This window comes from Phyllostomus hastatus, unplaced genomic scaffold (assembly GCF_019186645.2).
Source record: "Phyllostomus hastatus isolate PE091 unplaced genomic scaffold, TTU_PhHast_1.1 phas_scaffold_442, whole genome shotgun sequence".
Taxonomy (NCBI): Eukaryota; Metazoa; Chordata; class Mammalia; order Chiroptera; family Phyllostomidae; genus Phyllostomus; species Phyllostomus hastatus.
In genome coordinates this window covers 5,576,133-5,601,108 of record NW_025334030.1, presented here as the reverse complement: position 1 = coordinate 5,601,108, position 24,976 = coordinate 5,576,133, and the positions used below count along the sequence as shown (strand labels likewise).

The 24,976-nt window shown below is 42.3% G+C and overlaps 2 pseudogenes; one reads left to right on the top strand and one right to left on the bottom strand.

The window, feature by feature from the left end:
• The first annotated feature begins 9,286 nt into the window (after positions 1-9,286).
• Positions 9,287-13,396, top strand: LOC123807214 (annotated as a pseudogene).
• A 10,555-nt stretch (positions 13,397-23,951) lies between these two features.
• On the bottom strand, positions 23,952-24,538 carry LOC123807128 (annotated as a pseudogene).
• Between the last annotated feature and the right edge of the window lie 438 nt (positions 24,539-24,976).

The following is a 24,976-nucleotide window of genomic DNA, read 5'->3' as shown; positions in this document are numbered from 1 at the left end:
AAGAAACTAAGCAAACCACTAGAACAGGAACAGAACCACAGAAATGGAGATCACATGGAGGATTAGCAACAGGGGAGTGGGAGGAGGAGAGAGGGGGAAAAGGTACAGAGAATAAGTAGCATAGAATGTAGGTTGAAAATAGATAGGGGGAGGGTAAGAATAGTATGGGAAATGTAGAAGCTAAAGAACTTATAAGTATGACACATGGACATGACTAAAGGGGGGATATGGGTGGGAGAGGGTGTGCAGGGTGGAGGGGAGTGAAGGGGGGTAATGGGACAACTGTAATAACATAATCAATAAAATATATTAAAAAAAAAGAAAAAGTTTAGCAGCATACCCTGCTTAAGCCCCTTCAGTGGCTTCCCATTGTATTGAGTCAACTAGGCCCTTCTCTAGGGTCTGGCCCTGCTTCCTCTCTTATCTTCCAGTCTTACCTACTTCCACTCTTCCTTGTGCTCCCAGACTCTGGGTGTGTTGCCACTGTTCAGTTCCTAGAATCTCTGAGTCTTTCCTTCCTTCTAACAGAAAGCTTTGCCCTAGCCCTTGCTATGGGTTGCTCCTTCTTATCCTTCAGCTTTCAGCTGAAATGGCCCATAGAAATGCAGCCAAAAAGGTCTTAGGTTTCTAACTTCTGCCTTTTTCTCTTTCATAGACCCCTGTTGGATATGTGAATAGCATTTTGATAAATGTTTAATTACATTGCCACTCACTGCTTTCTGTGCATTGTGTGCCTCTCCCTGCTAGGCTCCAGTTGCATGAGGACAGAGGGCCATGTCTGTTTTCTTCATCACTGAGCCTATTACAGTGCCTGGCACACAGTAGGAACACAATAAATATTTATTGAATGAATTAATGCAGTTAGGTAGATAAAAAATTTTAAAATGTGGAGTTCACAGAAGGTGGACTCCACATTTTTTTCAATTTTTTCAAGTTAGTATAATTGTAGTAATTTTTTCAAATTACTGTACTTGTAATAAATACCTTTGTAAAAGTATTCTAATAATACATAAGGTAGGAATTAAAAAGAGAGTCCTCCTCTCCCAGCTTTGAGTGCCACTCAATGGGGACAATCCTTTAAAGGCCCTTAGTGTTAAAATGTGTGGGAACCACCATTTTGAAAGTTGTGCTTGATCCTTGCCTAGTTATCTTAAAATACCAATCTAATTCAGCTACCTTTTATAAATAGGAGAATATAAAACTTTAAGAAAACAGAAATCTCTCTCAATGTGATAAGGTAGCTAAGACATGGTGATAAAGAACAAGGTGTGAAATGGGAGGGCGGTTGGTAGGTTTCAGGAGTCAGGGGCTATCTAGGGGTTAGGATAGCAAGTGGCCAGGCCATGAGGTGTTTAAGGATCTGAAAGTCATCAAGCAAGGCTGAAGTAAATTTGTTACAGAACAAGGTGGGCCTGGGACGATATACTATTACCGAAAGGAACCCCCAGGTCTGTTATGTCTGCCGTCTATAGGAAAGATGTCTCTCAATGCCAGAGATTCGTGGAAAGCAGAGGAAATGTTTATTTAATGCTATACAAACTTAAAGTAGTGACGTAATGTCTTCATCAAAATCCTAAAGTCCCTTAAAACACCCACAAACACACACAGTCCTTCTTTCCCCCTTTGCCCAGTCTGGGGTACCATATCTCAGGAAAGGAAATACAAGTCCTTGGCTCAGGCAGCCCCCAGATCTTCCCAGTAATTTGTGCTTGGCTGGGAGGCCTCCCTTGGTTCCCGGTACCCTCAGCTGTGTCGCCAGGGTCTCTGCTAAAGCCAAGTGGTGGTTCCCACTTCTAAAGCTGCAGGGATCCCCACTCTGGCAAAGGCACGAGGTTCTCTCTCCACTGCTCCAGCCACATGGTCCTCTCTCCCAGGGCCACGGGAGTCCCCACTCAGTCAAAACCACGTGCTTCTCCCCCCTCAATGGCTGCAGGAAGGGGGATCGCCACTCTGCCAAAGCTGAGTGGCGGTTCTCTGCTAAAGCCACATGGTGATTCTCTCTCTCAGGGCTGCATGAGTCCCCACTCTGCTCAAGACAGAGTGGTTCTCTCTCCACTGCCCCAGCCACGTGATTCTCCCACACTCAGATACACCTGCCAGTACTCTCAAAGCCTTCCAGCTTTACTGGGCTGCCATCCTGAGTCTGGGCAGGCGTGGCCCCATGTCATGGAGCCAGTCTTCTCCAAGCTCCCACACAGGCACTGTAACTTGGGGGACCTGCTCCCCAGTTACGTCTTGGGGGGAAATTACTTCCATTCCCCTGGCACAGAGCATGGCTACAGCTATTTAACATATCTATGCAACCAGTTAAAGGTTATAGATATGTTAAATGACCACACCAGAGATTAGCTTCAAAGCTGTTGCTGTGCAATACAGCTCTCAGTGGCTCTGCTCCATTTGTCCCTTCCCCTAACCCACACCTGTGGGGGTGGGGAGTGAGGACATCCTAATCTTTCCTGAACACCTTGAGTTCTGGACCCCATTCCAAATCCTTATTTAGGGTCCCCCTCTTGGCTGCACCCTGTTACAAATTGAGAGAGTGGTTTGAAATGAGGTTTAAAATGTCTGTAAGAGTCACCTAATCCAGAGCCTTGTGGGCCCTCTTCAAGTGTTTGTGTTTTCTCGTATATGCAGAAGAAGAAGAGGCAGCCACTTAGGTTTTAAGAAGAGAGGTTATATGATGTAATTTGTTTTAAAAGAGACTTCTCTGAATAGCAAGCCCCTCCCAGGGGAAAAATAATGACTCTACCCTGTACCCTGTGGAAAATGCTTGCCCCACCCTCTGGAATCCTGCTTGCCCTCCCTGTATCCTTTTATTTCTTACTTTCCCCACCCTGCATCTTAACTCTGTAACTGGAAAAGACACCGGTGTTCGGGGCTGCCTGTCACTACCAAATCCAATAAGTAATGACAGCGATTGAATCTTTTATGGGTGTTTTATTCAGATGGTTGGCGATCTGAGAAGATGGCGGGTCCATACCCTAACAAACCATCTTCCTCTTTCTTTCCTGGCCAGATCTTTTTATAAGGGGGGTGGGGAAGGACAAACCATGTGTAGTGAGGGCTTTTTTTCTTTTCAGCCGCTGCAACATTCCTGTCCTGGGCAGTTAGCTGTCTCCAAGGGGGAGGGGTAGTAGCCTGCTTCTTCCTGGTTCGGATGTCTCCAGGTGGTAATCTCTAGCCAGTGCCCCTGGAGGTTGGCTGCTTTTCCCAGGCACCAGGATGGCCCTTATCTGTAGTTTCTGAAATGAAAGCTTAACATACATATTACCTGCTAGATTTATGGCTATTTACCTAATCTAAAATTTTCCAAGACTTAAGTCCCCTATCAACTCTGCTGAGGAGACAGCAACATAGAAAGACTCAGGGGTTGTCAGAGACTGACTTTAGGGCATGGCCATTCCATACCGTCCTGGGAACCAAACTGGTGCTTCCCCCTCAGGGAAGAGCCATGGAAACACACTCCTGGTTTCTAGCAGACCCAAACTCGGCTCTTGAGGCCCCACCTGCTTTCCTACTAAGGGCTCCACTCTGTCATGTTCAGGGAAATAATCCAGGGAAGACTCAGACATGTGGGATGGGAGGAGGAAAACATATTCGCTATCTTCCCTGAAGTCTGAAGGGCACCTCCCATGGGACATCCAGGGGTCTCATCCTCCTGACTCTGCCAGAAGCCCTCTCAAAAATAGTCAGGTCAGCAGCTAGACTAAGACTGACAGCAGGCCGGCAGGCAGAGGCAGATGGAGGTGGATCCTGTGGTGATTTTGTTTGCTGACCCACCCCTGGCCCTGTGCTGAAAAAAGCCAGCCTTGCAGTACAGCGTGGCCCATCTCAGGTGCAGTCAAGCCTGGAGGAAACAGCCACAAACTGTGGATTGCTTGTAGCCTTGAACAGTGTGCCACAGGCTAGACGTGGACAACATCTAACTCCAACTTCAGACAACATCAGAGCCACAGGGAGATCCAGCAGGTAAGCACTAAACCCTGCTGGGACAAATTTCACTTCATTCTTTTTCATTATTTTTTCTTTTGCATAGCCTTCTTCTTATTTTTCCTTTTCCTTCATTTTTTCTCTATTTTTTTTCGTACTTCTTATTTTACTCTTCCTGTTTCTTACTCCATTTTTTTCTTCTAACCTTTTCTTATTTTTTTTCTTCTTTCCCTTTTTTTTGTTCTTTTTTGGGGAGGTGTGAATTCTTCCTTCCATTCCTTACTTTTATTGTTTCTCTTTCTTCCCTCTTCTCATAATCATTTTTCTTTCATTTGGTCTTCTCATATAGTTTTTTTTTCATTTACTATTCTATTTCTCTTTCCAATTTTACTATTCTTTGCTCTTTTGTCATTGATTTTGCTGTTGTTGGGATTTCTTTTCTCTTGTTTTGGTTCTGTGTGTGTGTGTGTGTGTGTGTGTGTGTGTGTGTGTGTGTTTTATTTTGTTTTGTTCTGTCAGCATACAAGATGTGGTGGGGGTTGGGTCTTGCATTCAGTCAGCCAGAGGGGATATCTCACCAATGAATGGGCCAACAATCAAAACTCATGTGCAATAGGAGAGCACACATAACCTGAACAAGGGCCATTCCTAGAGCATTCAGCTCAGGATATCAAGGAGACTGCACCATTGAGTCCCATAGGACTCTTACCACATAAGGTCACCTCATGAAGACAGGGAGTCAAAGTAGATCTATCTAATACATAGAAATAAACAAAAAGAGTCAGCTAAAATGGAGAGACAAGGAAATAATCCCCAAATGAAAGAACAGGAGGAATCCCCAGAAAAAAGCTAAATGAAATTGAAGAAAGTAATTTATCAGACATAGAGTTCAAAGTAATGATTGTAACAATGCTAAAGAAAGTTAGTGGCAACTACAAGGAACTTAATGGGAACTACATCAGCATGAAAAAGTATATAGAAAGTATGAATAAGAATCAGTTGGAAGTGAAGAATGCAATATCTGAAATAAAGAATCCACTAGAAGGAATTAAAAGGAGGCTAGATGAAGCAGAGGTTTGAATCAATGATTTGGAAGACAAGGGAAGAAAAAACACCCAATCAGAGCAACAAAAAGAAAAAAACACTTAAAAGAACAAAGATGGTTTAAGGGAACTTTGGGACAACATGAAATGTAATATCTGCATCACAGGGATACTACAAGGAGAAGAAAGTGAACAAGGGATAGAAAACCTGTTTGAAGAAATAATAGTAGAAAACTTCCTTAACTGGTGAAGGAAAAAGTCATACAAGTTCAGGAGGCATAGAAAGTCTCAATCAAGATGAACCCAAAGAGCCCTGGCTAGTGTGATTTAGTGGATTGAGGGTCTGGACTGTGAACCAATGGGTCATCAGTTCAATTTCCAGTCAGGGTGCATTCCTGCATTGTGGCCAAGTCCCCAGAGGGGGCATGAAAGAAGCAACCAAATGATGTTTCTCTTGCACATGGATGTTTCTCTCCCTCTTTCTCCCTCCCTTCTCCTCTCCCTGAAAATAGTAAAATCTTTAAAAAAAGATGAACTCAAAGAGACACACACCAAGACACATCACAAGTAAAATGGCAGAATTTAAAGATAAAGAGAGAATCTTAAAGGCAGCAAGAGAGAAACAGACAGTTACCTACAAGGGAGTTCCAATAAGACTGTCAGCTGATTTCTCAACAGAAACACTTCAGGCCAGAAGGGATCGGCATGAAGTATTCAAAGTAATGAAAAGCAAATACCTACAACAAAGACTACTCTATCCAGCAAGGCTATAATTTAAAATTGAAAGTGAAATAAAGAGCTACCAGACAATAAAAAAAAAAGGGTAAAGGAGTTAATTAACATCAAAGTAGTATTGCAAGCATTGTGTGTTAAAGGGACAGCTTTAAGAAGAAGAAATATACAGAGAGAGGAACATAGGTATAAAGGGATAAATGGCAATCAGTAAGTACTTATAAATAATAACCTTAAATGTAAGTGGATTAAATGCTCCAATCAAAAGACATAAGGTAGCTGAATGGATAAGAAAACATGACCCATATATATGCTTTGTACAAGAGGCCCACCTCAGAATATAAGTTTTACATAGGCTGAAAGTGAAGGGATGGAGAAAATATTCCATGCAAATGGAGGCAAAAAAAAAAAAAGTAATATGTTGGCAACTGCCCTGCCTGGTTTCAGAAGCTGTAATCCCTCATGGCTAAGGCTTGCGTAAAAAGACCTTGGGACCATAAGTCACTTAGGAGACCAAGCTTATCTTCTTTGTAGGGGTACCACCTCTGCCCCCTTTCACTTCACCCTGTTCGGCCCCGGGCGGATGACTGTTTAGCCAATGACGGGTAAGATTCCTCAAAGGAGAGATGGCCAAAGACAGGCATGGTCATGAATGGGCCCTCAGGGAAGGACTTGAAAGGGTATAGAAAAAGGGGGTGATGGACCCTCACCCTTCGGCTTTGACATAGCCTGAGTCCTTCTGCCAGAAGTCTCCTAATTCCGTGGCTGCCTTACTTCCCCTGCCTGATTTAAGCCTGAAACAATGCCTTCAGCCTGAAATAATGCCAGAAGTGGGTGGGCCCTATGCTGGAAATGGCAGGTTCCCTAGGGCGATCAGGCCTAAGAAAGAATGCATAAAATCCTATGAAACCTACTTTGCTAATACCCTCAATTTAAATGATAAGGGTCCAAGCATAAAGTGAGTTTGTCCCTCAAAGTTTTATGGCCCTTTAGCTATCTGAACCTGACTCAGAATAAGCCCTCAGAGTTCTTTGAATGTTATCTATTGTTTATTCTTTTCTGCCTGGCAATGATTGATGAGCTTTACATATACACCCTGTATTCCTATGCAAATTAAACCCAATAACAGCCTGTCAAGACAAGGGTTGGGGCGCTCTCCTCTTGAGAGAGTGGCCCAGGCACTCAGAGGCTTTTGCCCCCTTGAGAGAGTGGCTGTGCCATCCCTTTTCTCCACAGGACTTGGTAGTCCATGTGAATGGACTGTGAATTTGTCTCATCTCATCCATAATGCTGCAGACACTGTGGGCCTGTGTCCACATAAGTAATACTTATATCTGACAAAATAGACTTTAAGACAAAGGCCATAATGAGAGATAAAGAAGGTCACTAGGTAACGCTAAAGGGATCAATCCAACAAGAGTCTATAACCCTTGTAAACATATACAGAAAATCTTGGTGGACTTTAAGGAAGAGATCAACAGCAATACAGTCATTGTATGAGATTTTAACACCTCATTGTCACCAATGAATAGATCTTCCAGACAAAAAATAAACAAGGAAACAGAGACCTTAAACCAAATGGATTTAATTGATATTTATAGTACATTCCATTGCAAAACAACAGAATACATATTCTCCTCAAGTGCACATAGATCGGTCTCAAAAATAGACCACACAGTAAAACACAAGATAAGTCTTACCAAATTTAAGATAATTAAAATAATTTTAATTCAGATCACAATGGCATGACACAAGAAATCAACCTCAATTAAAAAAACTCAAAAATATTCAAATACATAAAGGCTAAATAGCAGGTTATTAAATAATGAATGAGTCATCGATGAGATCAAAGAAGAAATCAAAAAGTACCTGAAGACAAATGTAAATGAACACAAAACAACCCAAAACCCATGGGACACAGCAAAAGCAATCCTGAGAGAGAAGTTCATAGCATTACAGACCTACTTCAAGAAGATATAAAAACCTCTAATAAACAATCTAACCCTACATCATAAAGAACTAGAAAAACAATGACAAACAAAGCACAGAGCAAGTAGAAAGAAGGAAATAATCAAGATCAGAGTGGAAATAAATAACACAGAGAGTAAAAAAAAAAAAAAACAATGAAAAGATCAATGAATCCAGCGGCTGGTTCTTTGAAAAGATAAACAAAATTGATGAACCTATAACCAGACTCATAATAAAAAAGCAAGAGGACCCAAATAGAAATGAAAGAGAAACAACAACGGATACCACAGATATGCAAAGGATTGCAAGAAAACACTATGAACAGCTATATGCTAAGAAATGGACAACCTGGGCTAAATGGATAAATTTCTAGAAACATACAATATTCCAAAAACTGAATCAGGAAGAAGCAGAAAACATGAATAGAATGATAACAACTAACAAAATTGAAGCAGTAATAAAAAAACTCCCAGCAAACAAAAGTCCTGGAGCAGATGGCTTCACAATCGAATTTACCAATCTTTCAAAGAAGAGCTAACAACTATCCTTTTCTCAAACTGTTCCAAAATATTTAAGAAGAGGGAAGACTTCCATTATCTTTTTACAAGACCAGTACTATACTAATTCCAAAACCAGGTAAAGACACAACAAAGAAAGAAAATTATATGCCTGTATCTCTGATGAACATAGATGCTAAAATCCTCAACAAAATATTAGCAAACTGGACCCAGCAATATATTAAAAATATGATACACCATATTCAAGTGGGATTTATCCTGGATGCAAGTATGGTACAATATTTGCAAATCAATAAATGTGATAGTGATATATCACATAAACAAAACTGAAAGATAAAAATCACATGATCATATCAATAGATACAGAAAAAGCATTTGATAAAATCCATCACCCATTTATGATAAAAATACTCAGCAAAGTTGGAATAGAGGGATTTTACCTCAACATAGTAAAGGCCATATACAAAAAACCTACAGCCAACATCATACTCAATGGGCAAAAATAAAAGTGCTTCCCTTATGATCAGGAACAAGACAGGGGTGTCCACTTTCACCACTCTTATTCAACATAGTACTGGAAATCCGAGCCACAGTGATCAGACAAGAAAAAGAAACAAAAGGAATCCAAACTGGAAAGGAGGAAGTAAAACTGTCATTATTCACAGATGACATGATATTGTACATAGAAAATCCTACAGGCCACTAGACCTAATAAATGAATTTGGCAAAGTGGCAGGATAAAATCCATACTCAAAAATCAAAGGCAGTTTTATACACCAATAATGAACTATCAGAAAGAAAAACTAAGAAAACAACCCATTTACTATTGCAACAACAACAGAAAAGTAAGGTACTTAGGAATAAATTGAACCAAGGAGGTAAAAGACCTGTACTTGGAAAGCTACAAGATACTGAAGAAAGAAACTGTGGAGGATACAAATAATTGGAAGCATATACAGTGTTCATGGATTGAAAGAATTAACATCATTAAAATATCCATACTACCCAAAGCAATCTATAGATTCAATGCAATTCCTATTAAAATACCAATGGCCTCTTTTCCATGGCACCTTGGAGGTGGTTGGCTCCTTCAAGATGAAGCTGAACATCTTTTTCCTAGCCACTGGCCATCAGAAACTCATTGAAGTAGACAACAAATGCAAACTTTGTACCTTTTATGAGAAGCATATGGCCACAGAAGTTGTTGCTGACACTCTGGGTGAAGAGTGGAAGGGTTATGTTGTTCGAATCAGTGGTGGGAACAACAAACAAGGTTTCCCCATGAAGCAGGGTATCTTGACCCATGGCTGTGTTTGCCTGCTGTTGAGCAAGGGGCATTCCTGTTACAGACCAAGGAGGACTGGAGAGAAAAAGTGCAAATAAGTTTGGGGTTGCATTGTGGATGCCAATCTCAGTGTTCCCAACTTGGTCACTGTAAAAAAAAAAATGGGAGAAAGATATTCCTGGTCTCACTGATACTGTCACAGGTGGGCACAGGTAACCAGCTTCTTAGTGATTGGGGCAAAGAATTGGACGGAACACCCAGAGTTTATAGCAGAGAACATGGGAGCAGGCCAACTCCAAGCAGAGATTGACTTCATGGGCTGGAGGGACTCTATTCTTATAGGGCAGATCCTTCCTGGCTAGTTTTGGTGGGCTTTTACTGTGCATGTACAAGTAGTTGCATTACTTTATTTTTTTAATATATTTTATTGATTATGCTATTACAGTTGTCCCATTTTTCCCCTTCACTCCCCTCCCCCCTTCCCACCCCCTCCCACCCACTTTCCCCCCGTTTAGTTCATGTCCATGTGTCATAAGTCCTTTCGCTTCTACATTTCCCACACCATTCCTGCCCTTCCCCTGTCTATTTTCTACCTATTGTCTATGCTACTTATTCTGTATATCTTTTCCCCCTCTCTCCTCCTCCCACTTCCCTGTTGCTAACCCTCCATGGGATCTCCATTTCTGTGGTTCTGTTCCTGTTCTAGTTCTTTGCTTAGTTTGTTTTTGTTTTTGTTTTAGGTGTGGTTGTTACTAACTGTGAGTTTGATGTCTTTTTTTACTGTTCATATTTTGTATCTTCTTTTTCTTAGATAAGTCCCTTTAACATTTCATAAAATAAGGGCTTGGTGATGATGAACTCTTTTAACTTGGCCTTTTCTGAGAAGCACTTTATCTCCCCTTCCATTCTAAATGAAAGCTTTGCTGGATAGAGCAATCTGGGATGTAGGTCCTTGTCTTTCATGACTTGGAATACTTCTTTCCAGCCTCTTCTTGCCTGCAAGGTCTCTTTTGAGAAATCAGTTGACATTCTGATGGGAACTCCTTTGTAGGTAACTGTCCCCTTATCTCTTGCTGCTTCTAGAATTATCTCCTTCATTTTTATCTTGGGTAATGTAATTATGATGTGCCTTGGCGTATTCCTCCTTGGACCCAACCTCTTTGGGACTCTCTGAGCTTCCTGGACTTCCTGGAAGTCTATTTCCCTTGCCATATTAGGGAAGTTTTCCTTTATTATTTGTTCAAATAACTTTTCCACTTGTTGTGTTTCCTCTTCCCCTTCTGGTACCCCCATAATTTGGATGTTGGAACTTTTAAAGGTGTCCTGGAGATCCCTAAGCCTCTCCTCATTTTTTTTGAATTCTTGTTTCTTCATTCTTTTCTGTTTGGTTGTTCCTTTCCTCCTTCTGGTCCCTTCCACTGATTTGAAACCCAGTTTTCTTTCCATCACTATTGGTTCCATGTGCATTTTTCTTCATTTCACTTATTGTAGTCTGCATTTGTTCATCTAATTTATGACCAGAGTCCACCAATTCTGTGAGCATCCTGATCATCAGTGCTTTGAACTGTGCATCTGATAGGATGGCTATTTCTTGGTCGCTTAAAAAAATTGGCTCTGGGGTTTTTAACTCTGTTTGAGCCATCTTTTTTATTTTATTTTTTTCTTTGGTCTGGACTTGTCTGTTATGTATGAGGGGCAGAGCCTTAGGTGTTCACCAGGGCGGGGCACCTCAGTCGCTGGGTTGTGACATTGTATGTGGGGGCGGGGTACGAGAGGGAACAATGGCGCCCACTCCACTCTCACCAGGACTCCAGTCCCCCTTGCTGCTTCCCACAAGCAAATTGGTCCCCTCTGGTGCTGGCTCCCGGGCAGGTGGGCTTGTGCACTCTCTCGGACTCTGTGGGTTTCTCCAAGGAGCCTCCTGTGAGGCTGAGAGAATCTCCTGGCCTCAGCTTCCACAGGTGTTTTCAGTCAGTGCCTTCAGGCTTTGTTTCCTGGCGCTGGATCCCTGGGTTGCCGGTCTGTGTCGTGCTGCCCGTTCTCACTTAGTTTGTCTGCGCGCAAACATGCGGCTGCAGACAGCCAGCTGCCTTGTGCGCCTCACTGGGTCTGCTTGTTGCCTCCCAAGCCCAGGGTCTGCCACCGGTCCACCAACTGTGGTCTGTGCCCTGGGTGCGCGCGCACCTGGCAGCCACCGATTTTTCCTGCCGGTACCCCTGGACCCCTTTCTGTAGGCCTCCAATTCCACCCCTCCTTACCGGACTGGATGTATTCAGACTTACATTTGGTTCATTTCTCTCTGTTCTGGTTGTTTTTTTGTTTGTAAATTCCTGTTGTCCTTAGTTTTGGTCGCGTGAGGCGGTACAGTGCGACGACCTATGCCTCCATCTTGGATCCTCAGTTGCATTACTTTAAAGCTACTGCTCATGTGGTCTCCCATGACCCTCCCCAATTGGCCACCAGGGAAGAGGGTCCCACAATGCTACCGAATTGACCCCTGTTTCTCCTGGGGTTCCCCTGTACTAGGTTCACCTTTCCCTTCGCCAGAGAATTATAGCTCTCCGTGTTAGGGATTGGTGAAAAGGAAAGGAATTATTTATTCAAGTTATACAGACTTAAGAGTAATGACTTAATGTCTTCATCAAAATCCCCAAATTTCTTAAAACACCCACAAACACACAGTCCTTCCTTCCCCCCTTTGCCCAGTCTGGGGTACCGTATCTCAGGGAAAGAAATACAAGTCCATGGCTTAGGCAGCTCCCAGTTCTTGCCAGTAATCCCTGCTCAGCCAGTAGGCCTTCCTCGGTGGTCAGCACCACCAGCTGTGTTGCCGGGATCTCCAGCTAAAGCTGCGTGATGATTCTCTGCTAAAGCCACATGGTGATTTTTCTTATGGCTGAGGGTGGGGGGGTCCCCCTGTGCCAAAAGTGCGTGGTCCTCCTTACATGGCTACAGCCACATGCTTCTCTCCAATGGCTCCTGAGTCTGGGGTTTAAATCCCCGCACCAATTTTCCTCTGCAGCCCCATTTCTGACTCCTCCCACACTCGGCCTCACACTTGGCCTCACATGCCAGAACTTATATCCTTCCAGGTTTACTGGGCTGCCATTGTGGGTTTGGGCAGTTGAGGCCCCATGTCATGGAGCCATTTATCTCCAAGCTCCCACGCAGGCACTGTAACTCGGGGGACCTGCCCCCCAGTTATGTCTTGGGGGGAAGTTACTTCCATTACCTTGGCTCAGAGCTTGGCCACAGCTATTTAACATATTTATGTAACCAGCCAAAGGCCATAGATATGTTAAATGACCATGCCAGAGGGTAGCTGCAAGGCTGTTGCTATGGGAAACAGCTCTCAATGGCCCTGCTCCATTTGTCCCTTCCCCCAGCTCACACCTGTGGTGGAGGGTCAGGACATGGCTGAGGGGGGGGGGTCCCCCTGTGCCCCCTGGGGATCCTATGTATCTTTCTAATATTTCCTGGACACCTTGAGTTCTGAACCCCATTACAAATCCTTCTTTTGGGGACCCTCTGGCTGCACCCTCCTACAATACTACTGTGCCTTATTGCCTGGGGCCCAAAAGAGCTAGCAGAATCCACAAACTATTCATCTCTCTAAAGAAGATGGTGTCCGCCAATATGTTGTGAGAAAGCCCCTAAACAGGAGAGGTAAGAAACCTAGGACAAAAGCACCTAAGATTCAGCGTCTTGTTACTCCACGTGGCCTGTAACACAAACATTGTCATGCTGCTCTGAAGAAGCAACGTACTAAGAAAAATAAGGAAGAGGCTGCAGAGTATGCTCAAGTTTTGGCTTAGAGTATGAAGGAGGCCAAAGAAAAATGCCAAGAACAAACTACCAAGAGATGTAGGCTGTCCTCTCTGAGAGCTTCTACTTCTAAGTCTGAGTGCAGCCAAAAATGAGGTCTTCTAAGAGTAAAAAATAAATAAGGATAAATGTAAAAAAATAAAATAAAGTAAAATACCAATGGCATATTTTACAAGCCTAGAAAAATATTCCAAAAATTTATGTGGAACCAAAAAAGACCCTAAGAAGCCTCAGAATTCTTGAGAAAAAAGAACAAAGTTGGAAGGATCACAATACCTGATAACAAACTACACTATGAGGCCACCGTAATAAAAACAATCTGATACTGGCATAAGAACAGACACATAGATCAATAGAGAGCCCAGAAATCAGCCCACATCTGTATGGTCAATTAATATATGGCAAAGGAGGCAAGAGCATACAACAGAGTACAGACAGTCTTTTCAAAAATGTTTTTGGAAAAACTGGACTAGTACTTGCAAAAAAATGAAAATAGACCACTGACTTACACCGTACACCAGAATGAACTGAAAATGGATAAAAGGCTTAACTATGAGTCATGATATCATAAAAATCCTAGAGGATGCCCTGGTTGGTGTGGCTCAGTAGAGTGAGTGTTGGCCTGTGAACCAAGAGGTCTCTGTTTGATTTCCAGTCAGTGCACATGCCTGGGTTGTGGGCCATGTTCCTAGGTGTGCTATAGGCAACCAATCAATGTATCTCTTGCACATCAATGTTTCTCTCCCTCTCTTTTTCCTTCCTTTCCCCTCTCTCTAAAAATAAATAAAATCTTTTAAAAAATCCTAGAGAAAACACAGGCAGTAAAATTTTAGATATCTCATATAGCAGTATTTTTGCTGATGTATCTCTTAGAGCAAGGGAAACAAAGGAAAAAAATAAACAAATGGGACTATATCAAATTAAAAAGCTTCTGCACAGCTAAAGAAACCATCATCAAAATGAAAAGGGAACCCACTCTATGACATCCGTATTTGCTAATGATACATCTAACATGGGTTTAATATATATAAAGTATATAAAGAATTTATATCTCCAAAATATATAAAGAATTTATACAACTCAACACCGGGAAGACAAACAATCAAATTAAAAAATGGCCAAAGGACCCGAAGAGACAGTTCTCCAAGAAAGACATACAGATGCCCATAGACATGAAAAAATGCTCAACATCACTAGCCACCAGAGAGATGCAAGTTAAAACCACATTGAGATATCACCTCACAAAGGCCAAAATGGCTGTCATTAGTAGATCAACAAAGAACAAGTGCTGGTGAGGATCTGGAGAAAAGGGACCCCTAGTGATCTGTTGTGGGAATCCAGACTCGTGCAGCCACTGTGGGAAACAGTATGGAGTTTCCTCAGAAAATTAAAAATGGAACTGCTTTTTGACCCAGTGATTCCATTTCTGGGAATATATCCTAAGAATCCCAAAAATACTGATTCAAAAGAATATATGCACACCTATGTTCATAGGTGTGCATTATTTACAATAGCCAAAATTTAGAAACAGCCTTAGTGCTCATCAGTAGATGAGTGGATAAAAATGCTGTGGTGCATTTATACAATAGAATACTATGCAACAGAAAAACAACAACAACAAAGGAACTCTTACCTTTTGTGACAGCATGGATGGAGCTGGAGACTATTATGCTAAGTGAAATAACCAGTCAGAGAAAGACAAATACCATATGATCTCACTTATAAGTGGAATCTAATGAATAAAACAAACTAACAAGCAAAATATAATCAGAGGCATAGAAACCTGAAGGAGACTGACAGCTGTAAGAAGGGAGGACTGGGGGTGGGGACTGGTAAAAAAAAGTGAAGAGATTAGTCAAAAAACATATATGCATGACCCATGGACATGGACAATGGTGTGGGGATTGACTATGGGAATGGGAAGTGGGCTGGGAAGAGGGGGAAAGGTAGAAAAATTGAGACAACTGTAATAGCAAAAACAAAATATATATAAAAAAGAGAGAGTGGTTTCTCTGGCTATTTTCTGGAAGAATGATGGGAACGGTATATTTGCAGATATTCCAGAGGAAAAAGATAATGATGGCTTGAATTAGGGAGATGGGAATATGTAGATGAATTCAAGATAAATTTTGGCATGAGAAATTGTTACAGAACAGAACAAGGGGGGCCTGGGATGATATACTATTATTGAAAGAAGGCTCCAGGTCCGTTATGTCCGCCGCCCGAGGAAAGACATCTCTTAATGCCAGAGATTCGTAAAAAGGAAAGGAAATGTTTATTTAATGCTATTCAAACTTAAAGTAGTGACCTAATGTCTTTATCAAAAATCCCAAAGTCCCCTTAAAACACCCACAAACAGACACAGTCCTTCCTTCCTTCCCCCTTTGCCCAGTCCAGAGTACCGTATCTCAGGGAAGGAAAACGGAGTCCATGGCTCAGGCAGTCCTCTGGTTCTTAGTTAGTCCTCCATCTCGACTGGGAGACCTCCCTGGGTTCCCAGCACCCTCAGCTGAGTCGCCGGGATCTCTGCTAAAACCAGGTGGTGGTTCCCTTTCTAAAGCTGTGGGGGTCCCCACTCTGTCCAGGCCTCGTGGTTCTCCCTCTCAGGGCTGCGGGAAGGGGAGAGTCCCCACTCTGCCAAAGCCGCATGGTTCTCTCTCCTAAAGCAGCATGGTTATCCTCTTCAGGGCTGTGCGTGGCTCTCCTTCTCAGGGCTGCACATGGTTCTCTCCTCAATGGCCGCCAAGTCTGGGTTTTAAATCCCCGCGGCCAATCTTCCTCTGCAGCCTCATTTCCAACTCCTCCCACACTCGGCTTCACTTGCCAGAATTCATATCCTTCCAGGTTTACTGGGCTGCCATCGTGAGTCTGGGCAGGTGTGGCCCCATGTCCAGGAGCCAATCTTCTCCGAGCTCCCACACAGGCGCTGTAGCTTGGGGGGATCTGCCCCCAGCCCCGTCTTGGTGGGGAAGTTACTTCCATTCCCCTGGCTCAGAGATGGTCACAGCTATTTAACATATCTAAGCGACCAGCCAAAGGCTATAGATATGTTAAATGACCACGCCAGAGGGTAGCTGCAAGGCTGTTGCTATGCAAAACAGCTCTTAATGACCCTGCTCCATTTGTCCCTTCCCCCAACCCACACCCTGGTGGGGGGGGGGTGTTGGAGACATCTTAAAATCTCCTGGACACCTTAAGTTCTGGACCCCATTTCAAATGCCCATTTGGGGTCCCCCCTCTTGGCTGCACCCTGTAACAAAATGAGTAGTCAAAGGCCCTCCTGCCTATTTCGTTTCTTTCTCAATCAGTAGTTTCTCCCTCTCCCTAAACATTCAGTCTTTCCTACTGGGCTGAATATTTTTTCACTTTCAATCACCTCCATTTTGTTTTTTTAAATTTTTTTATTTTAATTGTTGTTCAAGTACAGTTTTCTGCCTTTTACTCCTATCCCAGCCCACCCCCCAGCCCTCCCCACCTCCCTCCTGTTTCTACCCGCCCCTCTTGTTTTTGTCCATGTGTCCTTTATTCCTGTAAACCCTTCCCCCTTTCCCCTGAAATTCCCTCCCCTCTCCCACCTGGTTGTTGTCAAACTGTTCTCTATTTCAGTGTCTGGTTATATTTTGCTTGTTTGTTTGTTTTGTCAATCACCTCCATTTTAAAAGAAAACGTTTCCTATTCTGTCTTCCCTTTAAGATTCTGCCTCAAGCAATTTAATTTTTTTCTTGATAAATGTCTTGAAAGTTTATTTCTATTATATTACTTCCTACTCATTTCTTAACTTGTTGTGATCTATGTTCTTCCTTCAGTGCTATGCTGAGACCTGCTAAGAAAATTAATGGCTTGCTAATTGCCAAATCCAATGCTTTCTTCACAGTCTTCATTCTATTTCTCCCACTGCAACAGGGGTGTTTTCATCTACTTATTTGGAAATCTCTTCTAGTTTGGATCTGTGATACTGTTACAGGGTGCAGCCAAGAGGGGGGACCCCAAATGGGCATTTGAAATGGGGTCCAGAACTTAAGGTGTCCAGGAGATTTTAAGATGTCTCCAACACCCCCCCCCCCACCAGGGTGTGGGTTGGGGGGAAGGGACAAATGGAGCAGGGTCATTAAGAGCTGTTTTTGCATAGCAACAGCCTTGCAGCTACCCTCTGGCGTGGTCATTTAACATATCTATAGCCTTTGGCTGGTCGCTTAGATATGTTAAATAGCTGTGACCATCTCTGAGCCAGGGGAATGGAAGTAACTTCCCCACCAAGACGGGGCTGGGGGCAGATCCCCCAAGCTACAGCGCCTGCGTGGGAGCTCGGAGAAGATTGGCTCCTGGACATGGGGCCACACCTGCCCAGACTCAAGATGGCAGCCCAGTAAACCTGGAAGGATATGAATTCTGGCATGTGAAGCCGAGTGTGGGAGGAGTTGGAAATGAGGCTGCAGAGGAAGATTGGCTGCGGGGATTTAAAACCCAGACTTGGCAGCCATTGAGGGGGTGAACCATGGGCAGCCCTGAGAAGGAGAGTCATGCGCATCCCAGAGAGAGAGAACCATGCGGCTTTGGCAGAGTGGGGACTCTCCCCTTCCCGCAGCCCTGAGAGGGAGAACCACGAAGCCTGGACAGAGTGGGGACCCCCACAGCTTTAGAAAGGGAACCACCACCTGGTTTTAGCAGAGATCCCGGCGACTCAGCTGAGGGTGCTGGGAACCCAGGGAGGTCTCCCAGTCGAGATGGAGGACTAACTAAGAACCAGAGGACTGTCTGAGCCATGGACTTCGTTTTCCTTCCCTGAGATACGGTACTCTGGACTGGGCAAAGGGGGAAGGAAGGAAGGACTGTGTCTGTTTGTGGGTGTTTTAAGGGGACTTTGGGATTTTTGATAAAGACATTAGGTCACTACTTTAAGTTTGAATAGCATTAAATAAACATTTCCTTTCCTTTTCACGAATCTCTGGCATTGAGAGACGTCTTTCCTTGGGCAGCAGACATGACGGACCCGGGGCCTTCTTTCAATAATAGTATATCATCCCAGGCCCCCCTTGTCTGTTCTGTAACAATACCACAATCTTTATTTCTACCTCCCTGCTGTTTCCATTGCGGTCTCTTTTCTGGCTATTCTCTGGAAGAGTGATTCCTGTCCTCAAACAGCTCCCTGTGTTCCTTTGCTCTCTCTTGACTTATTATAAAATGATACATGAAAACAGTGCCATGTTTAAGTAAAAGGTTGAAATTCCCATCCCAAATCCCACTTCCCAGAAGAATTTCTTTGTTAATGATTTGGAATGTATTTTTCTGGAATTTAAAAATTTAACAATAGACCCCTTAAAACTTACAATAAATACAAGAATTTTTTGAATTGACAATTTCCAACAATATAGAATGATAACGAATTAAAATTAAATTTGCCTCTTCATGGCATTCTTCTAAGCAAATCCTGCACCCCAGAAGTAATGACAAACAGTAATTTAACAGCCCCTTCCAAACTGTGGTAGACTCTATTTTTTTCTTCCCAGCATCTTTTCACCCTGTTGATATACGCACAACCTGGGGGCTTATTTTTCCCTGGGGTCTCGATCCCTCCCCTACTTTCAGTCCATAATGGCTCCACCCTGGGCTCAGGATTGTTGGTGTAACTTGTGAGTCTGAACTTGAGAGTCTGCTGGTTATAGTGATTTGTTTAGGGATGACACTTAACTCAGTAAGAGTCAAGGAAACACAGATTTTGCCTGGGAATTTCTGGGAAAGAGATTATTGCTGTTCAATTTCTGGTAACATGGCAGATAAGATTATTTAGACTAACCCTCTTGTTGCAAAACAAGTGTTGGATATATATTAAAAACATTTTTCTTGAAAGTATTAAATAATTAAATAGATGATAAGGATAATAGATTTAAAAATCTAGGGTAAAAATATTTTGTTGCAGCCCTGGCTGGCGTAGCTCAGTGGATTGAGCACGGGCTGGGAACCAAAGTGTCCCAGGTTCGATTCCCAGCCAGGGTACATTCCTGGGTTGCAGGCAATAACCCCCAGCCGCACATTGATGTTTCTCTCTCTCTCTCTTTCTCCCTCCCTTCCCTCCCTAAAAATAAATAAATTTAAAAAATCTTAAAAAAAATATTTTGTTGCTTGATCCAAAGGGTAATTACATAGATGTTAACTTAAAATTATTAATCTAAACATTTGTGTTTGTATACCTTTGTGTATGTATGTTATTTTCACATTTTAATAAAATGTGTGTGTGTCTGAGAGAGAGAGACAGAGAGAGGAGAAACATAAACAAGGCTAAAGAAACAAAACAACAACAACGACAAACCCGTATATAGGAAAAAAGGAAAATTCACTCATAATCTTATCACCCAGATATAAATGGTATTTAAAATCTTGGTATATTACTCCTCCTGCCTTTTTCCAACCATGCAAAAAAACAAAAATAGGAGCATCCTCTATGAACTATTTTGTAGCCTGATTTTTACTTACCATGTTGTTAATGGATTTCCATAGTTTTGGATATTTTCCTAAATGAAAAGAAATCTAGGTGAAGGAAATAATTCAAAGATGTCAGTTGAGTCTCGAAACTGCTTCTGCTGAAACACGCATCGTGTGAGGGAAAACTAAGCTATAGTTTTCATAGCCTTGTAAGGCACAGAGGGAAAAAGAAAAAGTTAAGGCTCATTTTTTCACGGTGGGACATCTCACAGGAGACTATCTCCCCTTAAAGCTGGGACCTGAATGCCTATAGGCTTAGGAAGAAAACATGCCTCACTTCCACTCCTGAGGGACTGCGGGGAAAGCAGGCACAGTGGCAAGGTCTCCCATCCCTGAGATTTGTAGCTGAAATTCTAATCACCTGGTTGTCAAAACAAAAACAAAAACAACCCTTTCAAGCTATGGAGTGAGACTTGGACTATCAGACAAAAATGTAAATCTTCTCTGGAGGAACATAACCATCATTCTGTATCTCAAAGGAAGAGCCATTGCAATTGCATCACAGCTAATGAGCACACACTAGGAAATAAGGCACAAAGGGTGATAATAAGTATTAACAATAGACAGCAGAAAACGGAACTAGAAAGATTTCAGATAATAGAATTATTAGTCTCACTTTATAAAATAACTGTTCTCTTGATTTAAAGAAACAAAAGACAGCCTGAAAGTGTTTGTAGATAGCATGTCACTATTAAAAAAACAAATAAAACTTCTAGAAATGAAAAATAAAATAATTAAAATGTAAAAACTCAGCTGAAGCTAAAACTAATGAACTGGAAAATAGACCTGAAGAAAAGTTTCAGAATGCAACATGAAAAGAGATAAAAAGACAAAATATGGAAGAGAGGTTAAGAGACATGGCCTGGCTCATCAACAAGCCTTTGAAGACTTGTTTTTAACCTTTTTTGGAAGGAAGGTGAATAACTTTTACTTTGAAGATAATTTATCCTACTACTAAGGTGTGGCTCTTCTGGGGTCTCTTCTGAATATCTCAAGTCACCAAGGACTCTCCACACAGGCTGGTAAGATATCAAATGCCTCCTGGACTCTGGGCACCATACCTTCCTGGTCACCCTAGGCAGTGGTGTGTCTTAGTATTCATTAAAGGGGTCCCCTATGCAGATTTCTACAACTATTTCTTCACATAACCCTCTCCTCTTTGGAACTCTGCCCTGCCACTTTAAACCACTTCAGACACTTTGAACTCTAATCTCTGTCTATCAACTCAGCCACAGATCTGTGTTCTGCTTGGGATTCCCCTTCCTGTTCTGTGGTCTGAAATATGCCCTCAAACAGAAAACCAGGGCAATCAGTGGTCATCTTGCTTGTTTTTCATTTCTTAAGAATCATAATGCTGGGCTACTTATTGTCCCTTACCTGAAAAACTTAAATTTTTTTTGTCCAGTTTTCTTGTTATGTATAGTAGAATGGTAAATCCAGTTTCCATTACTCCATCATGGCCATAAGCATGAATTATAGACCTTTTTTTAGACACAAGAAATTGGCTTACAGAATTATGTCATAATGAAGGAATTGGGGGCCTGTGGTAGGTAAATGACTCTTCACCATTTAACCTTTAGTATCATTAGAATTTTTTACCATATGCATGCCCTCTTTTAAAAATCTAGTTAATAAAAAATTCTCATTAGTATATTCAGAGACATCTGAGAAAATATTGCCACTCCAAAACAAAACCAAACTCCCATGGAAAGGAAGTAATGAAAAAAACAGAAAAAATACTTAGAAAGTAAAAGTGATTTTCAAAATAACTGTCATGGAAATAATAGAATGGACATGTTTGAAGTCCAATTCATGATCTAGAAGATAAAGTCAAGCAAGCCTATGAGAATGCAAAGCAAAAGGACAAAGAAATGGAAAATATGAAAGACAATGAAGGTCATATCTGGAAGTCCCACCTTCATCTACTAGGATTTCTAGAAGGAAGAATAAGAGACAACTGAGGAGAGGAAAACAAGACAATATAGAAAAGATTTCTGAAAGAAATCTATATTTTCAGATTGAACCAGATTACTAGTTCCAAGCAAGGAAATGAAAAAGGGCAAACTTGAATACATATTAATGACATTTCTTTTTTCTAAAATTGTTTTTAATTTATTGATTTTAGAGAGCCAGGAAGGAGAGAGAGAAAGTGACAGAAATATCCATTTGTTTCTCCGCCCATCTATGCACTCATTGATAGATTCTTGTCAGTGCCCTAACGCCTGATGGAATCTGCAACCTTGGTGCATCAGGACAACGCTCCAATCAACTGAGCTGTCTGGCCAGGGCTTAATGACATTTCTGAACCAGGGATCCAGGACTAGAATTCCTACAAGCTTTTAGAGAAGGAAAACTCTACCAACAAGGAATCAGACATTACACTCAACAACACTGCACATTAAATTATGTTGTAATGCCTTTGACATTCTGAGGAAGAATTATCTTCAGGAAGGATTAAATCTTCAGTCAAATATGAATGCGGTTGACTATAGAAATTATTTTTCCCATCAAATTATCTAAATTTTTTCATCATTTTATCCCCTACCTTAGGTTGCTATGATTATGAAGAGAAGGCTGAAATGGAGCAATAGCCAATTTCCTCATTAACATAGACAATTATTGTGTTCTATCTACTGTAGCCCTAAGTGTGTGACCTAGTTAAAAATGATGGGAATACAAGACCTTTCAGAACTGCAAAGAGATTTAGACCATTACCATTTACTTTATATTCCCACTGCCTAGCATAGCTCTGGGCATCTTGGATGTGCTCATATGTGTGCAGAATGAATGAGTAAATGAATGAGATCCACCACCCCTTAGCTGAGAAGCTGCAATTTTATATCACCTTAAGTAGAAAAAGTTAGTTGTACAGCATTTGCCTCCCTGCAGCCATTCACTGATTGGATTTTTCTCTCTGTTAGTTCTAGGCTATTGTTCAGTGCCTTCCTTTGAAAGTTACATAATTCAGGATCCCAAAGCTGTCTATGTATTGACGGAATTGTTTTCGATCATAGATTCAATGACAGCAAGGAACTCTTGCTACTTGAGGTGAGAACATCTTTTTCATCACAATCTGATCATCTTACCCAGCCTTGAGCATGAGTTCATTAAGGAGTCTTATTACCTGGGCTGCCCCTCTGCTTTCCTCCGTGTCAGCTTTGTCAGCTGGCTGTCATCTTATTTCTAGAAAAGGTAAGAGAGCACTCCTGATTTCACATCTTACAACCTGGACATTGAGGTCCATCCCAGTTTTCAGATTTTTTAAAAGACAAGTCTTGTGTGGAGCCAGCCTCTATCCTGAGGGTACAGGACTGCATATGTTCAATTGCTTTGTTACAGAAGCAAGCCCAGTGCCAGACTCCACAGAAATGAATCCCAGCTATGCAAATTACTAGCTGTGTAACTTCAGGATAGTAACTAATATTTTGGGGCCTCAGCTTCTTTGTCAGTGTAGTGGGGTTAATAGAAGTTCCTAACTCATAGAGCTGTTGTGGAGATTAAATGAATTTATGCCTATAAAGTGCTTAGAACAAAGCCTGGAACAGGGGTATTTTCCAGAAGGATTAGTTAGTGTTGTCATTATTACTGATCTCACAGACTTCAGATATGGTTTGTTTATTTGCTTGCTTGCTTGTCTAAGGCAAAGGCAGTGTTTTAAACATAAGATTGTTTGGTTTCTGTTTGGGGATGGGAAAACCACTAATGCAGTTTTATTTTGTTCTATACAGTCTACCTAATGATATGTTTTAGGATTTTATTTTCAATTTTTATTTTTTTAGAGAGAGGGGAAGGGAGGAAGAAAGAGAAGGAGAAAAACAGATGAGCAAGAGAAATTGATTGGTTGCCTCTCTCATGCCCCCAGCTGGGGGTCTGGCTCAAAACCCAGGCATCTGCCCTGACCAGGAATTGAACCCATGGCCTTTTGGTTTGCAGGATGACACCCACCCTACTGAGCCACGCTAGTCAGGGTCCTAATGATTTTTTTGAAGGAAGAAAGTAATATAAAATTTTGGTATGAAACAGCTGTAAGAAGAGAGGGAGGGTGCCTGTCATCATGTTTCCATCAAGGAGGCAAAACTGAGGCTCCCAGCACAAGCGGAGAGGGAGCACGAGGACTGCAGCACTTGGGCACAGAGTCTTTGGCTGCAGGAAGCACTCTGTGGTTACTCTTCAGGAATGGAGAAGGCATGGCCCAAGGAAAGCATATGTCTCAGAGTTCCACTTAGGGTCCCCCCTCCTCCAGAGGCCGGTATGGGGTGGCTTCAGACTTCTACCATACAGCAATACCACACACCACAAAACCAGATTCACCCAAGAAGAGTTTTCAGCATTGGGTAGGTTGGACTAAAACTGTGGAGCAGTTACAGGGGGTGTCCATGGAATTTTCTGAGTTTCAGAGCAGCTAATTCAGAGAGACGATGAAGTTGCAGAAAGAACTGGTGCCAAACTGAAGGACATGAGCAGGCACTAAGACCAGGGAGATGGCTATTGCACTGAGATGCCCATTGCAATGCAGACCTCTATTTGGCCTCTGTGGTAGTCCTTGATGCAGCTGCCACAAAGTAGCACAGTGAACAACAGGCCGAGGGTCAGGATAAGGCCAGAGAGGAGTGATGCGGGGCAGCCACACCAGGGGCAACTGCCACTGAAGGAGCCCTGGAAATTGTTAGAACTTGCATGGAACGTTGATAGATGGAGATAGACATGTTAATAGATATAACCAACATTTTTCTAGTGCTTACCAATGCCAGGCCCATCTCAGGGACCATTTCATTTGGTCATAGAGTGCCTGTGACATAGGTACTGTTCACATCATTTCCATTTTACTGATAAAGAAACTGAGGAAAGAAGATTAAGTGAATTGCTCAAAGTGCCATGGCTATATAGTAGGAGGTTTGGGATTTGGATCTGGATGTGTTGGCTCCAGAGCCCATGCCCCGCCTTTTCCTAGGGTGGTTGCCACAGAGTGCAGGGAACCCCACTGCAGCTGTGTTCCCCCCGGAGGGACATCTGGCGTAGACACCTTTCCTCTAGTCACAGCTGATCTTGAGCAAGCATATCTTTGCTCTGTCTCATGCGCTTTCTGAGTTTCAGGATCTCATAACTGAATTTGTTTTCTTGTTATTCTTTATAGGTTAAGTACCACTTGTGCCTCAGTTGGTTTCAGAAGCATTGTTTATTCTCTGGGCTAATAT